Here is an 18020-nt window from a genome sequence, read left to right on the forward strand (position 1 = left end):
GGTGGTTAGTTAAAGTTTGAGGTTTATTATTTAGGAGTGCTACCGTAGGGTCTGGTTCTACTGTGGTTTTGAAAATGATAGAAAGAATTTTGAATATTTCTGACCAAAAAGCTCTGACTATGGGACAATCCCACCAAATGTGTAAGTGTGTGCCTAAGTCAGCACATCCTCGAAAACAGTTAGCTGGGTATTGCGGGAGGAATTTTGAAATCTTAGCAGGTACTAAGTACCATCTAGAAAGCACCTTATAGTTAGTTTCTGAAGCTACTATATTCGGGGAGGCTGATCTAGTAGCCTGCCATATGCGAGTCCAGTTTAGTTTGTCTGGTTGAAGATTTAAATCATTTTCCCATTTAGATGTATAGGTTGGAGGGAAAGAGGTTGTATGCGATAATAGTTGGTTGTACAGATTTGAAATGAGTCCTCGTTTGTGAGGATCAGATTTGCAAGCTTGTTCAAAGAAAGTGAAGCTTGGGGTAGATGGATTTGAAGGAGTGTTTTGGATTAGAAATTGTTTTATTTGTAAGTATCTAAATGTTTCTTTTTGAGGTATAGCATGTGTTTTTTGTAATGCAGCAAAAGGGGTAATAGAAGAGGATTCATAAAAGTGATGAGAACAGGTTAATTCTGCATTTGACCAAGTAAGGAAAGATGATGGAGAAGTCCAGGCAGGATAGAAAGATGGGTTATTAAGGAAGGAAAGAAGGGGGTTATGTTTGGATTGGAGACCAAAACGAGCTCTTAGTCTGTCCCAAATTGAAAGGCTATGCTTAGTAATAGGGTTAGTAATTGCTCGGCGTTGTGCTGGTGGGAAGCAGGAGTTTTTTTTAACTCAAAAATGTATTCCTCTCAAAAGTAGTAAATTCACAAAAAATAAAAATGCGTTATTTAAAGCGGTTCTGCACTCATAATAAAACATTTGCCCATTCTGTTGCCTCTAGACCATATATTTGATAATGCCACCTGTTTTTTTTTTTTTTGATTCATCTACCTTTTGTAATCCGTAGTAGTTTATCCGTAGAGATCTCGGCTGTAATAGCCGAAATCACGCGAGATGTCAGCTGTATTAGCCGAAATCTCGCGAGATGTCGGGTGCATTAGCCGCAATGTCTCCTGGGATTACTTGAACGAGATCCCAGGAGACAGTGCCGGCTTCAGCAGGAAATGATGCTGATCCCCGCAAGAGACCGCCCATCGCCGCAGGGGATGAAAATAAACTACTACGGATTACAAAAGGTAGATGAATCAAAAAAAAAAAAACAGGTGACATTATCAAATATATGGTCTAGAGGCAACAGAATGGGCAAATGTCTTATTATGAGTGCAGAACCGCTTTAATGAGCGTATTAAATATTTATGTTTTACGTTATTTAGCACTTAAATTTTGCGTTATTTTTGGGGGCCAACATTGTTCTAGAAGGCACACAGCAATATTGAGAAGCTATCAAAATATTCTAGTATGCCTTTATTCACAAAACAAGCGCTCCCTTATGAAATGTTACAATTTATTTTCATTCCTGAGCTCAGAGAACATTTTCCCACCGTTACATTGTATACTTTTCACTTCAGTGCACAGTCCCTCTAATTGTTATTTTGTACTTTTCAAAAATACTGCCAGTAATCACCAGGTGGTAAATAACAAATGTGTGTGTTTTAGTGAATTGACTTTAATGCTTTATATCATGTTTATTTGTGATATTTATTTCACTGTTTTAACAAATTTTCACTATTTACCTCACATTCAATATTTTACGTAGATGAATTGACTCTTATCTCATGCGATATTTCCTAAAAATGTGTCACATGACCTTCATATCGCATGTGGTAACCTTTAGTGAACTGATCCCAATGTAATTTAGATGGCGATTTTTTTTCACAATTTTTGGACCTGTCTGTCCATCTCTAGGATTTGGAGAGGGGTGCTGGACATAATAAACGCAATCATTCAGGCCCACTTTACCCAGGAACCCAAATTGTGGCTCTTGGGCCCAGTAAAGGATATGGCCTCCACGATCACTAAAAGAATGTTCCTGGTACTGCTCTTTTTCTATGCAAGAAAATCGATCGCCACGCACTCCAAGAAAGCACCTTCTCATTTTTATTTTTAAAATTTCTATCTCTACTGGGATACATTTGAAAATAGGGGCAAGAAGAAAAAGTTTCACAGTGAATGGGCAAAAAGGTTGGAGGAACTATCCACTGCTGTTGATTTAAACCAAGGGTCTCAAACCGACGGCCCCTCCAGCTGTTGCGAAACTACAAGTCCCATCATGCCTCTGCCTGTGGGAGACATGCTTGTAACTGTCAGCTTTGCAATGCCTCATGGGACTTGTAGTTTCGCAACAGCAGTAGCGCCACCAGTTTGAGACCCCTGATTTAGACCCTTGATATCTGTCTAGCTGACCTTCTGGAGGCCTTTCAAATGAGCTACACCCATTTGGGTGTCTCAAGTAAGAGGAGATACTCTGCCACATACTCCTGGCATTGTGGACTGGTCTGGGGACCATCATGTTAGGTAGCTTGTTGTTAGTGATGTTCTGTATCTGGAGTCACCAGTGACCTCCCCTGCATGGGATGGCTTTTTTGAGTTTGCAACACTATTAAAAATTCAATAAAAAACAGGTTTATTATAAAAAAAAAAAAAAAGTGCAGGGGCTCAGAGCAAGTATTACACAGAGTGTATGAGTTACAGTTAGCAGTGTGTCCTCCCCTCTGTCACTAACCACTTGCAAAATAACAAAGTTAGTAAACACTGGTTTATTTTTTACCTCAGTTACCCAGTGGAACTGTCTAACAGCACAAATGACTGCCCAGGAGAAGCATCTCCACCTCACCTCCCACTTGTAAGGACTCATTCACATAAGACTACCTACAGTGGTTCTAAAACCCTCAGTGTGTAGGCCCCCTTATACCCACCTGAGGCAGCGATTGGCTATCGCTGCTGTTACAGCCAATGAGAAGGGAGTGGGGGCGGGGTTGAGCCATACTATGTGTGTCATAGACACACAGAGGCGGCTCGGGAGCGAGCATGCACGAGTGCCCCCAGAGCAACCACATTGCTATGGGGGCACTGAGCGGGGGGGGGGGGGGGGTGAGCCAGGAGTGCTGGCGGGGGACCCTGAGGACAGGAGGATTAGGGCTGTGCAAAACCATTACACAGAGCAGGTAAGTAGTATGTTTGCTATTAAAATCCAAAAATTGGAACCTTTACAAACACTTTACGTGTGTAAAGGGCTACCTTTGAACGCACGAGATGTGCAGTAATTCTGTGCAGGCATTCCCATTCATGTCTACTGGGACACAGCAGCTGCACAGATACGGCCACTGGTCTAGCTTGACAGCAGTTATGTGTCCCCCAAATGCACACTCGGGTTGATTTACTAAAACTGGAGAGTGCAAAATCTGCTGCAGCTTTGCATAAAAACAGCTTCCAGGTTTTTGGTCAAATTTGAACAAGTTAGAAGCTGATGGTTATAATGCATAGCTACACCAGATTTTTCACTCTTCAGTTTTAGTAAAGCAACCCCAGCGTGCATTCAGGGGACACCCAATGACTGTATCTGTGCAGCTGCTGCATCCCAAAAGACATGAATGGGACTGCCTGCGCAGAACTACTATGTATCCCATGCGTGCAAAGATGGTCTGTCACACAGATGTATGCCCATGTGAACAAGGCAGGAGGGCAGATCACTGTATGCCATATATAATAAGACCTGGATAAAACCAGATGCTAATGTAGTCTCACTCCTCCACTCCCTGCAGGCCTAGGCAGCCAATATTACCCTGAAACAAAAACAAGGCATGCAAGACAGTACGGTGCAGTATTATGGTATCCATAAAAGAGAGGTAAAATCAGGCACATAAATGCAAGGTCCGGAGTGAGTAGCCATTTGGCTTGTTTTATTCTTATTAAATGGATACCATAATACTGCACAGAGTCTGGCGCACCTGTTTTTGTTTTCCAGGGTTTTACTTCTACTCTCAAGGCTGCAGCCACCAGTGTAAACTGGAACTTTTATTGGAACCATTTTTCCCCTGAACCGATTTTCTCATTATCCCCCTCTTGTATTTTTAGTAACTTTATTTTATATTATTACTACCCAGTTGGTTCTTGCGCCATACCCCTTTCTTCTTTAATAATATTACCCTGAATGTTACCAGGTAGGATTACCCTGCAGCCCACAAGCCATGGATGTAAATTTTTCTGTGGACAGCTTTGTAAATGTAAATGGGGGACTGACCCTGATAAACCTACCCAGTGCATCTGTGTTGCAATGCGCCAACGCACTATCATGCAGAAAATGCTATGTGTGCGCCTTTTGCATACCTCACAACATTTTGAGATGGGAATGAGGGACACCTAATAGCAAATGTATGTAGGCAGAGTACACACCCCCTTCAAGAAGAAATAACCAAAAAATATGGTTAATTAACCACATGCCGACGATATACGTCGGCACAATGGCACGGCTGGGCAAATGCACGTATAGGTATGTCCCCTTTACGATGCGGCATTGTGGGAGCTCGCACCGCATGCACTGTGACCGCGGGTCCTGCTGACTTGATGTCCGCCAGGTGCCCACGATTGTGTAACGGAGCGGCAGAATGGGGAGATGAAAACAAGGCATTTCCCCGTTCTGCCTAGTGACAAGACAGAGATCACTGCTCCCTGTCATCGGGAGCAGTGATCGCTGTCATGCGAGTAGTAGCCCACCCCCCCCCCACTTAGAATCACTCCCTAGGACACACTTAACTCCTTGATTGCCCCCTAGTGTTTAACTCCTTGCACACCAGTGTCATTTACACAATAATCAGTGCAATTTTATAGCACTGATCGCTGTATAATGGTCCCAAAATAGTGTCAAAAGTGTCCGCCATAATATCGCAGTCAAGATAAAAATCACAGATCACCGATATTACTAATAAAAATAATAATAAACAATGCTATAAAACGATCTCCTATTTTGTAGACGCTACATCTAAGGATGAGCTCCGGTGCGTTCGCCCACTCCACGTGCAGAGCCCGCCATGAAGTCGGCATGGTGCTGCGCTAATCACAGGCAGTGAGATATTGCCCAGATGTGCAGCTGCAGAGATCGGGAAATGTCTCACCGCTTGTGATTAGCGCAGCGCCGACTTCCTGGTGGGCTCTGCACGTGGAGTGTGCAAACACGCCGGAGATAATCTCTAGCTACAACTTTTGCACAAACCAATCAATAATTGCGATTTTTTTTTTTTTTTTACCAAAAAAATGTAGAAGAATACATATCGGCCTAAACTGATGAAAATATGTGTTTTTTTATACATTTTGGAGGATATTTATCATAGCAAAACGTAAAAAAAAAAAAATTGCTTTTTTTTTCAAAATTAGCACTCTTTTTTTGTTTATAGAGCAAAAAATAAAAACCGCAGAGGTGATCAAATACCAGTAAAAGAAAGCTCTATTTGTGAGGAAAAAAAGGGACTTCGATTTTGTTTGGGTACAACATCACAGGACCGCGCAATTGTCAGTTAAAGCGATGCAGTGCCGAATCGCAAAAAGTGCTCTGGTCAAGAAGGGGGTAAAATCTTCCGGGGCTGAAGCAGCTAAATCCACAAGGCTTTTTTTTTTTTTAACCACTACTATTCCTTTATATTGGCTTTTAGAATTTATAAATGCAGCAATTTAGAATGGAAAGGTTTAGCACTGGGAAACAATTTTTGAAAGATATAAAGTGCATTTTATAGATCAGACCAAAATGAGGGACAAATGAGGGGGGAAAAGAGGGACTTTGCTCCAAATCAGGGACAGTTGGGAGTAGGGATGAGCTCCGGCGTGTTCGCATGGTCCACGTGCAGAGCCAGCCAGGAAGTTGGCACAGCGCTAATCACAAGCAGTGAGACATTGCCCTGATGCGCGGCTGCAGAGATCGGGCAATGTCTCACTGCTTGTGATTAGCGCTGCGCCGACTTCCTGGCGGGCTCTGCACGTGGACCATGTGAACGCACCGGAGCTCATCCTTAGTCGGGACCTATGGTTTTGGTGTAATCAGTCCATTCAGATGAATTGGTTGCCCTAACATTAGTGAACACAGAATGGGGCTCATTGCCATCATACAGAAGGCTGGGTGTAATAGGACATGCACTGAATTCCCCACTCAGCTCCTTTCCTCTATATACAACAAGCACACCTCTCCAGCTCAGTATGCACCCCCAATCCAATCTGTTTATTACTATTCCCATTCAGAATGCTGTAAATGGCCGAATACATAGCAGGCCCAGCTAGGTCAGTGCCTCTTCCCATTACAACACAGGCCCACTAACAGCACAGCCGCCCTGCAGCAATCCCCAGAGCTGGGCGCAGGGCACAGGTCACCGCGGGCTATGTACAGGAACCGCCAACACCGAGCAGCGAGCAACACTCACCGGAAACTGCACAGCCTCCTAGCAGCTGAACCACGCTGAAAACATCCACCCAGGCCTGAACAATCGAGCGAGCCTCGCTGCAGGCACAGGCATCAGAGCGCCGAGCAATCGATGAGAGAGCGAGTGATAGGCGTTCGTTTAGACAGTGAAGCAGGAGAGGGATGGAGGAGAAGAGAAATCAATGCAGAGCGGTCCTAACATTAAACGTACTGCAAACACCGACCGATTATACTACTGTACACGGCCATCTGCTCTGCTGTCTGCAATGAGCACGGTGCCCCATCAACAGTCCTGTCTTTATATATATATATATATATATATATATATATATATATATATATATATATATATATATATATATATATACTGCAGCTTACTAATCATTAAATGTGGTGGCTGCATTACTTTTCTTTTTTTTTCCGCCCTCTGTTTTCACCTGGTGATCTGGCCAGGAACACACCTCCTGTTCTGAGACACAACTCTGGTTGAAGCAGCACAGGTGGCACCTTTGGACAGTACCATTGTCAGTCTGGGGGAGGGAGGAGGTTAGATGTACTAGTAGATTTAAATACACTAATAAATTGAAGCCCAACTCAGGCCAATAAATTATAATCAGTTACAGCTTTTTCCTTTTGGGATAAAGGTTTTGTACAAATGAAGAAAAGCTGATCATTGTAAGCCCCCGCCATCAGTGATAAATGGTTTGTCTAACTGCTACATATGCAGGACAGCTTGTTATTTTGAGAAACAAAAGACTTATTGGCTGGATCGCCAGGTGAGAATAAAAGAAAGAAAGCCTAAAAAATAAAATATATACATCCATCATTAGTAAGCTGCAATATAATAAATGTTTGCCTTTGATTTTATTACCACTTAAGCCCCTTACACACTATCAGTTTTTCTGCTGAGTTTTTCCTTCAGGTTTACCAAAACCATATAATATGAGGTCAAACAATAGGAGTTTCAATGTGTATGCAATCAGGCAGGCCCTTGCACTACATGGTTTTGGTAAACCTGAAGGAAAAACTCAGCAGAAAAACTGATAGTGTGTATGGGGCTTTATAGATAATGGGGGTTATTTACGAAAGGCAGATCCACTTTGCACTATAAGTGCAAACTACAAGTGAAAAGTGTACTTAAAATTGCACTGAAAGTGCACATGGAAGTGAATTCGCTGTAGATCCGAGGGAGACATGCAAGGAAAATAAAAAAACAGCATTTTAGCTTGTACATGATTGGATGATGAAATCAGCAGAGCTTCCCCTCATTTCAGATCTTCCCCTCAGATTTACAGCAACTGTACTTCCAAGTGCACTTTGCACTTCTAGTTTGCACTTGTAGTGCCAAGTGGATTTGTCTTTAGTAAATAACCCCCAAAGAGTCATATAAATCAGATAAAGTGGGTCAGAAGAGACCAACTAGACCAATAGACCAGTGCAAAGTAAAGCAGAGGGTACCCACATGTCTCCTCTCCATCACTTATAAGGATTACAGATAGTAGTATATATATTGGGATTAGTGATGGCCGAACGGTTCGCCCGGCGGTCGTTTCGCGGCGAATTTCCGACATTCGCGGTCCGCACGTTCGAACGCCTTTTTCCGTCGTTCGCCGCGGCGGACTTACGTGTTTAATGTATACAAGAACTTTAACCTTTGGTGACACGTTTATCATGTGATACAGGACAGCCAATTGAGACATGACAGCACATGGACACTTGTACATTCCCCCTAACCTATAAATACACCCGATCCGGTGGCCATTTTACATTCTTTCTTCTGTTAAGATAGGGACAGGTTCCTGTGTGGAGTAGGGAGAGATAAACCACTAGCTATTTGGTACACAAAAGTTCTTTTCAGGACTGGTATAGGTGTTAGGTGTTGATAGGTTTGCTGTGCTGCTGATTCTTGCAGCAGCCTGAGTGTCTTTTGTTAGTTTAGAGAAAGGGAAAGGACGGTGTATGCTACAGGGACAGCCAGATTAGTCTTTCATCATCATCATCATCATCATCATCATTAGCTGTTACTATCAAGGTCCACAAAAGAGCTGTTCCAGTAACCACTAATCGTTCTCTTTTTTTGCCAATTTGTATAGGGACAGGAAGGAAGCAGTGTTGTCAGGCAGTGAGGGTAATTTTAAAGACTTGCTGTTATTATTAGTTCCACAAAGGTTCTTTTCAGGACTGGTATCAGTGGTACAGTAATAGGCTTGTACATGTATAATATTCTTTCTTCCAAATATAGAAAGGATATTATACTTGACTGCTGCCCTTCTGCTGCAGTCTGCTAAACATTCACAACTCACTTGTTCCACAAAAGTTCTTATAAGGACTGGTAACTTGGTATAGGGTGCTACGGTACATAGGCTTGAGTGCGGTACAGTCTGCTGTTCTGTAAGGACCGCTATCGGTCCACAATAGATAGGGTTGACGTGCACCACTGCTGACCGCTGCCCTATACTGCAGCAGTCCTTCAGCGGTATAGGGACTGACGTACAGTCTGCTAATCACTAACACACAACCTGCTTGTTCCACAAAAGTTCTTATAAGGACTGGTAACTTGGTATAGGGTGCTACGGTACATAGGCTTGAGTGCGGTACAGTCTGCTGTTCTGTAAGGACCGCTATCGGTCCACAATAGATAGGGTTGACGTGCACCACTGCTGACCGCTGCCCTATACTGCAGCAGTCCTTCAGCGGTATAGGGACTGACGTACAGTCTGCTAAACACTAATACACAACCTGCTTGGTCCACAAAAGTTCTTATAAGGACTGGTAACTTGGTATAGGGTGCTACGGTACATAGGCTTGAGTGCGGTACAGTCTGCTGTTCTGTAAGGACCGCTATCGGTCCACAATAGATAGGGTTGACGTGCACCACTGCTGACCGCTGCCCTATACTGCAGCAGTCCTTCAGCGGTATAGGGACTGACGTACAGTCTGCTAAACACTAATACACAACCTGCTTGGTCCACAAAAGTTCTTATAAGGACTGGTAACTTGGTATAGGGTGCTACGGTACATAGGCTTGAGTGCGGTACAGTCTGCTGTTCTGTAAGGACCGCTATCGGTCCACAATAGATAGGGTTGACGTGCACCACTGCTGACCGCTCACCTATACTGCAGCAGTCCTTCAGCGGTATAGGGACTGACGTACAGTCTGCTAATCACTAACACACAACCTGCTTGTTCCACAAAAGTTCTTATAAGGACTGGTAACTTGGTATAGGGTGCTACGGTACATAGGCTTGAGTGCGGTACAGTCTGCTGTTCTGTAAGGACCGCTATCGGTCCACAATAGATAGGGTTGACGTGCACCACTGCTGACCGCTGCCCTATACTGCAGCAGTCCTTCAGCGGTATAGGGACTGACGTACAGTCTGCTAATCACTAACACACAACCTGCTTGTTCCACAAAAGTTCTTATAAGGACTGGTAACTTGGTATAGGGTGCTACGGTACATAGGCTTGAGTGCGGTACAGTCTGCTGTTCTGTAAGGACCGCTATCGGTCCACAATAGATAGGGTTGACGTGCACCACTGCTGACCGCTGCCCTATACTGCAGCAGTCCTTCAGCGGTATAGGGACTGACGTACAGTCTGCTAAACACTAATACACAACCTGCTTGGTCCACAAAAGTTCTTATAAGGACTGGTAACTTGGTATAGGGTGCTACGGTACATAGGCTTGAGTGCGGTACAGTCTGCTGTTCTGTAAGGACCGCTATCGGTCCACAATAGATAGGGTTGACGTGCACCACTGCTGACCGCTGCCCTATACTGCAGCAGTCCTTCAGCGGTATAGGGACTGACGTACAGTCTGCTAAACACTAATACACAACCTGCTTGGTCCACAAAAGTTCTTATAAGGACTGGTAACTTGGTATAGGGTGCTACGGTACATAGGCTTGAGTGCGGTACAGTCTGCTGTTCTGTAAGGACCGCTATCGGTCCACAATAGATAGGGTTGACGTGCACCACTGCTGACCGCTGCCCTATACTGCAGCAGTCCTTCAGCGGTATAGGGACTGACGTACAGTCTGCTAAACACTAATACACAACCTGCTTGGTCCACAAAAGTTCTTATAAGGACTGGTAACTTGGTATAGGGTGCTACGGTACATAGGCTTGAGTGCGGTACAGTCTGCTGTTCTGTAAGGACCGCTATCGGTCCACAATAGATAGGGTTGACGTGCACCACTGCTGACCGCTCACCTATACTGCAGCAGTCCTTCAGCGGTATAGGGACTGACGTACAGTCTGCTAATCACTAACACACAACCTGCTTGTTCCACAAAAGTTCTTATAAGGACTGGTAACTTGGTATAGGGTGCTACGGTACATAGGCTTGAGTGCGGTACAGTCTGCTGTTCTGTAAGGACCGCTATCGGTCCACAATAGATAGGGTTGACGTGCACCACTGCTGACCGCTGCCCTATACTGCAGCAGTCCTTCAGCGGTATAGGGACTGACGTACAGTCTGCTAATCACTAACACACAACCTGCTTGTTCCACAAAAGTTCTTATAAGGACTGGTAACTTGGTATAGGGTGCTACGGTACATAGGCTTGAGTGCGGTACAGTCTGCTGTTCTGTAAGGACCGCTATCGGTCCACAATAGATAGGGTTGACGTGCACCACTGCTGACCGCTGCCCTATACTGCAGCAGTCCTTCAGCGGTATAGGGACTGACGTACAGTCTGCTAAACACTAATACACAACCTGCTTGGTCCACAAAAGTTCTTATAAGGACTGGTAACTTGGTATAGGGTGCTACGGTACATAGGCTTGAGTGCGGTACAGTCTGCTGTTCTGTAAGGACCGCTATCGGTCCACAATAGATAGGGTTGACGTGCACCACTGCTGACCGCTCACCTATACTGCAGCAGTCCTTCAGCGGTATAGGGACTGACGTACAGTCTGCTAATCACTAACACACAACCTGCTTGTTCCACAAAAGTTCTTATAAGGACTGGTAACTTGGTATAGGGTGCTACGGTACATAGGCTTGAGTGCGGTACAGTCTGCTGTTCTGTAAGGACCGCTATCGGTCCACAATAGATAGGGTTGACGTGCACCACTGCTGACCGCTGCCCTATACTGCAGCAGTCCTTCAGCGGTATAGGGACTGACGTACAGTCTGCTAATCACTAACACACAACCTGCTTGTTCCACAAAAGTTCTTATAAGGACTGGTAACTTGGTATAGGGTGCTACGGTACATAGGCTTGAGTGCGGTACAGTCTGCTGTTCTGTAAGGACCGCTATCGGTCCACAATAGATAGGGTTGACGTGCACCACTGCTGACCGCTGCCCTATACTGCAGCAGTCCTTCAGCGGTATAGGGACTGACGTACAGTCTGCTAAACACTAATACACAACCTGCTTGGTCCACAAAAGTTCTTATAAGGACTGGTAACTTGGTATAGGGTGCTACGGTACATAGGCTTGAGTGCGGTACAGTCTGCTGTTCTGTAAGGACCGCTATCGGTCCACAATAGATAGGGTTGACGTGCACCACTGCTGACCGCTCACCTATACTGCAGCAGTCCTTCAGCGGTATAGGGACTGACGTACAGTCTGCTAATCACTAACACACAACCTGCTTGTTCCACAAAAGTTCTTATAAGGACTGGTAACTTGGTATAGGGTGCTACGGTACATAGGCTTGAGTGCGGTACAGTCTGCTGTTCTGTAAGGACCGCTATCGGTCCACAATAGATAGGGTTGACGTGCACCACTGCTGACCGCTCACCTATACTGCAGCAGTCCTTCAGCGGTATAGGGACTGACGTACAGTCTGCTAATCACTAACACACAACCTGCTTGTTCCACAAAAGTTCTTATAAGGACTGGTAACTTGGTATAGGGTGCTACGGTACATAGGCTTGAGTGCGGTACAGTCTGCTGTTCTGTAAGGACCGCTATCGGTCCACAATAGATAGGGTTGACGTGCACCACTGCTGACCGCTGCCCTATACTGCAGCAGTCCTTCAGCGGTATAGGGACTGACGTACAGTCTGCTAAACACTAATACACAACCTGCTTGGTCCACAAAAGTTCTTATAAGGACTGGTAACTTGGTATAGGGTGCTACGGTACATAGGCTTGAGTGCGGTACAGTCTGCTGTTCTGTAAGGACCGCTATCGGTCCACAATAGATAGGGTTGACGTGCACCACTGCTGACCGCTGCCCTATACTGCAGCAGTCCTTCAGCGGTATAGGGACTGACGTACAGTCTGCTAAACACTAATACACAACCTGCTTGGTCCACAAAAGTTCTTATAAGGACTGGTAACTTGGTATAGGGTGCTACGGTACATAGGCTTGAGTGCGGTACAGTCTGCTGTTCTGTAAGGACCGCTATAGGTCCACAATAGATAGGGTTGACGTGCACCACTGCTGACCGCTCACCTATACTGCAGCAGTCCTTCAGCGGTATAGGGACTAAGAGTTTTGTCACAGGGTCATTTAAAAAATGACATGCAGAGGAAGAGGCAGGCCCTTCCGCAGGGGTGGTAGGGGTAGGGCAGGAGCAACAGGCTTGAGCCAAAGTGGGAAGTTGCAGAAGGTGCGTTCAATTACTTTAAAGGATGCACCAGACTTGGTTGAGTGGCTCGCTCAGCCTTACTCTTCTGCACCCTCCTCATCCTCTCGATCTGCACCCTCTTCTTCACTCTCTGCTATGTGCACCCCCAAAGACACTACCACCAACAACACGACCACCACCACCACCACCACATACCTTCCGCTTGAGTCACTGGAATTATTTTCCGATCCATATCAAGAGGACATTTCTGATGCGCAGCCACTCTTGGTATTGGATCAGGAAGAGGAGGTAGCAACAAGCGCTACTCAGCAGTCTGACGCCAGTACCCAGATCAGCCCAAGGAGGAGGTTGGTCCCCGGTGTTGCTGCCTACTCTACTTATAGCGGTGGGGAAGGTGACGTTGATGATGACGTGTCTAGTGATGTCACGTGGGTGCCCACAAGAGAGGAAGAGGAGGGGAGTTCAGAGGGAGATATGGACCAGCAGATAGGGAGGAGAAGCAGCAATGACTTACATTGCACAGCAGGGACAAAGCAGACTGCAAATGTATCAGGAGCGAGTCATCGACCATGTACGGTCACATCTGGCGCTCCCAGGACACCGGCACATGGCTCCGCAGTGTGGGCTTTTTTTAACGTGTCCGCTGCTGACAATAGCGTTGCCATCTGCAATCTTTGCAGTCAACGCGTTAGTCGCGGTAAGCCCAATACTCACCTAGGGACGACCGCCTTAAGAAGGCACATGAGCAGCCATCACCGAGCCCAGTGGGAGCAACGGAACACACAAAGCCACACTGCAGGCTCTCACCGTCCAGCCTCGTCTTCTACTTCTCCTTCTCCTCTCTCCTCACAATTGTCCTCCACTCCACCTTCCATCACGCCAAGCTCACATTTTTCTGCAAAAAGGCAGGCTTCCGTGGGCCTAATGTTTGAGCGTAAAAAAATGATGACGCCGGATAACCCTCTTGCCCAACGGTTGGCGGCTGGCTTGTCAGAACTCATAGCCCGCCAACTACTGCCATATAAACTGGTGGACTCGGAGGCCTTTCGCAAATTTGTGGCCATTGGAACACCACAATGGAAGGTCCCAGGAAGGAAGTATTTCTCAGAGAAGGGCATCCCAGAGCTATATGGCCATGTTCAGCGGCAAGTGAATGTATCTCTGGCACACAGTGTCGGTGCCAAGATACATCTGACCACAGACACGTGGTCTAGCAAACACGGGCAGGGAAGGTATATCAGTTTTACTGCCCACTGGGTGAACCTTCTGACGGCCGTCAAGCATGTAACCCGTGGCACCCGTGTAGATTTGGTTTTACCGCCACGGATTGCATGCAGGCCTGACTCTTCTTCTCCTCCTCCTACTCCATCCTCCTCCCTCTCCTCCTCAGCTGCCTCCTCCTTTTCCGCTGCTAGCGTCTCTTCCACTGCACCGCCCAAGCTCCCCAGAACCTATTCCACATGCCAGGTGAGACGTTGCCATGCCGTGCTGCGTCTGTTGTGCCTGGAAGCAAAGAGCCACACTGGCCCGGCACTCCTTTCAGCTTTGCGTTCACAGGCAGATGAGTGGCTAACACCGCTCAATTTGACAGTTGGTAAAGTGGTGTGTGACAACGGTGCCAATCTGCTTAGCGCATTGAAACAGGGCAAAATCACGCACGTGCCGTGCATGGCACACGTCTTAAACTTGGTCGTGCAGCGATTCCTTGTCAAATACCCTGGGGTCCAGGACATCTTGCGGCAGGCAAGGAAAATCTCGGCCCATTTCAGAAGATCTTACACGGCCATGGCTCGCCTTGCTGACATTCAGCGGCGACACCATCTGCCGGTCAGACGTCTTATTTGCGATTGCCCGACGCGATGGAACTCAACCTTCTATATGCTTGATAGGCTGCTCCAGCAGAAACGTGCAGTTAACGTCTACCTGTATGAACTCTGCGAAAGAAACGGTTCTGGGGAGCTGGGTTTTTTTTCACCGCGCCAGTGGCTGCTCATGCGCGACACATGCAGACTTCTGCGGCCATTTGAGGAGATCACCAAACTGGTCAGTCGCAGCCATGGCGCCATCAGTGACATGGTACCTTATGCCTTCTTTCTGGAGCGTGCATTGCGTCGTGTCATTGATCAGGCTGTGGAGGAGCAGGAGCGGGAAGATGAGGAAGTCGCAATGCTGGATGAATTCCCAGGGGGGGCTACTCTATCTGAGACAAGTCAACAACAGGAGTCTGATGAGGAGTCAGAGGAGGATGGTGCCGGGGCGGATGAGCAGGAGCAAGAAGAGCATGCTTTAAACCTTTCTGGGATCCCTGTTGTGCGAGGATGGGGAGAGGAGAATGAAGAGGACGACATTATCCTGGATGATGAGCAGGAGCCAGGCCACCACACCGCTTCCACTTTAGTGCAAATGGGGGCCTTCATGCTCCAGTGTTTTAATAGGGACCCCCGTATAAAAAGCATGAGGGTCAAGGACCAGTACTGGGTGGCAACGTACTTAGACCCCCGGTACAAACACAAAATGGCGGAAATGTTACCGCCGTCGCAGAGGGCTGTCAGAATGCAGCACTTCCAGGCCTTGCTTCGAGAAATGCTGCATTCTGCTTTTGCGTGCGCTGGCAGAGGAGCAATTCCCACTCCCAGAGAAGGATTTGCGGGTACCAATCCAACAGCGCCTGCAAGAAGAGGCCGGTTTGAAGATGTGTTGGTGACTTCGGATATGAGGTCATTCTTTCAGCCGACCCATCGACAGGTGTCATCCGGATCCAGCATCAGGGAACGCCTAGACCGTCAGGTGTCCGACTACATTGGGTTAACGGCCGATGTGGACGCTCTGAGGAGTGATGAACCCCTAGACTACTGGGTGGGCAGGCTTGACCTCTGGCCAGAGCTTGCCCAATTTGCAATCGAACTGTTGGCTTGCCCCTCATCCAGTGTCCTGTCCGAAAGGACGTTCAGCGCAGCAGGGGGGATTGTGACCGATAAGCGTACTCGCCTAGCTCACCACAGTGTTAACTACCTCACATTTCTAAAAATGAATGAGGCATGGATCTCGGAGGAATTCAACACATGTGATCAGTAGACCATGTATATGTCTATAAACAATTTTTGGAATCAAGCACACAGACCTTCTTAATTCATTTGGCTCACTTCCCTGACCCAAAAAAGCACACCGTACTATATGCCCCTACCCTCCTCTTTGAAGAGGTTGAGCGGTGTCATATTTCTACTGGGGCTGCTTATTATGAGGGGTTCCCACCATCCCTGTGCTGTGCTGACTTCCTCCTGGGTGTTCTTATTATGAGGGGCTCCCACCATCCCTGTGCTGTGCTGACTTCCTCCTGGGGGTTCTTATTATGAGGGGATCACACCATCCCTGTGCTGTGCTGACTTCCTCCTGGGGCTGCTTACGGTGCTGCTGTCAGCGCTGTATGTCACGGAGCTGCTGTCAGCGCTGTATGTCACGGAGCTGCTGTCAGCGCTGTATGTCACGGAGCTGCTGTCAGCGCTGTATGTCACGGAGCTGCTGTCAGCGCTGTATGTCACGGAGCTGCTGTCAGCGCTGTATGTCACGGAGCTGCTGTCAGCGCTGTATGTCACGGAGCTGCTGTCAGCGCTGTATGTCACGGAGCTGCTGTCAGCGCTGTATGTCACGGAGCTGCTGTCAGCGCTGTATGTCACGGAGCTGCTGTCAGCGCTGTATGTCACGGAGCTGCTGTCAGCGCTGTATGTCACGGTGCTGCTGTCAGCGCTGTATGTCACGGAGCTGCTGTCAGCGCTGTATGTCACGGAGCTGCTGTCAGTGCTGTATGTCACGGAGCTGCTGTCAGCGCTGTATGTCACGGAGCTGCTGTCAGCGCTGTATGTCACGGAGCTGCTGTCAGCGCTGTATGTCACGGTGCTGCTGTCAGCGCTGTATGTCACGGAGCTGCTGTCAGCGCTGTATGTCACGGAGCTGCTGTCAGCGCTGTATGTCACGGAGCTGCTGTCAGCGCTGTATGTCACGGAGCTGCTGTCAGCGCTGTATGTCACGGAGCTGCTGTCAGCGCTGTATGTCACGGTGCTGATGTCAGTGCTCTGTATTACGGTGCTGCTGTCAGTGCTCTGTATCTCCTGCACCCTCTTGTTTGCCTACCCTGGTCCCTGACCTTCCCTCTCCTCCATTGCCTTCATTAGCTCCATAGTCCTGAATTGTCAGAACAATTTCCCAAATAAAAAAAAAATGCTTGTAGTTATCGATCCCAAATTCACCTCATACATGTATTATGCTATTGTCCAGGTGGTGGGACTACGTGCTACCCCCTAATAATTACCCCGTGGCCGCAAATTCGACCTAAAGGTTTGCGAAATTCGCCTCCCATTGAAGTCAATGGAGCCCGCGGCGAACGGTCGTTTTCGCGAACGTTTGTGTCCGTTCGCGTTTCGCGTTCGCGAAACGTCCCGTCGGAAGTTCGTCCATCACTAATTGGGATTATAGGGATTGTATATAGTATATATACGGGTTTTATACAGTACAGGCATACCCCACTTTTAAGTACACAATGGGATTTATTTAAGCTCGAAAGTGCAAAATCAGGCTCACTTCTGCATAGATACCAATGAGCTTCTAACCCCAGCTTGTTCAATTAAGGTTTTAAAACCTGGAAGCTCATTGGTTTCTATGCAGAGGTGAGCCTGATTTTGCACTTTCCAGCTTTAGTAAATAAACCCCATTGTGTACTTGGGGTATGCCTGTAATTATATATGTCAGGATTATACATAGAACATACATACATATAAAGATTATATATATTATAACATATGTACTTGGAATATAAGGGATTTTACATAGTATTACAAATATTGGGATTATATATATAGGGATTTTATATTGTGTTATGTATATTATATGGATTATATAGTATATATATATATATATAGGCTTTTTATATAGTATTTTATTTATATTGGCATTAAATATACTGTAGTATATATAAGACTTTTATATAGTATATTGGGATTATATATAGGCATAATAGACAGTATATAAGGATTTTATACTGTAATATATATAGGATGATATACTGTATAGTATA

General features: G+C 46.5%; 1 protein-coding gene across 2 annotated transcripts in view; it reads right to left on the reverse strand.

Moving 5' to 3' along the window:
* RSRC1 (arginine and serine rich coiled-coil 1) overlaps positions 1 to 6554 on the reverse strand; it is a 508526-nt gene extending 501972 nt beyond the window's left edge. For both annotated transcript variants that reach the window (XM_077488086.1, XM_077488085.1), the window contains exon 1: positions 6406 to 6554. The gene's annotated coding sequence lies outside the window, so the exon portion shown is untranslated. The remainder of the gene's footprint in view (positions 1 to 6405) is intronic.
* Positions 6555 to 18020: the final 11466 nt, after the last annotated feature.

This window comes from Lithobates pipiens, unplaced genomic scaffold (assembly GCF_037356315.1).
Source record: "Lithobates pipiens isolate NorthernLeopardFrog02 unplaced genomic scaffold, aLitPip1_a1.2 Scaffold_18, whole genome shotgun sequence".
Lineage (NCBI taxonomy): Eukaryota > Metazoa > Chordata > Amphibia > Anura > Ranidae > Lithobates > Lithobates pipiens.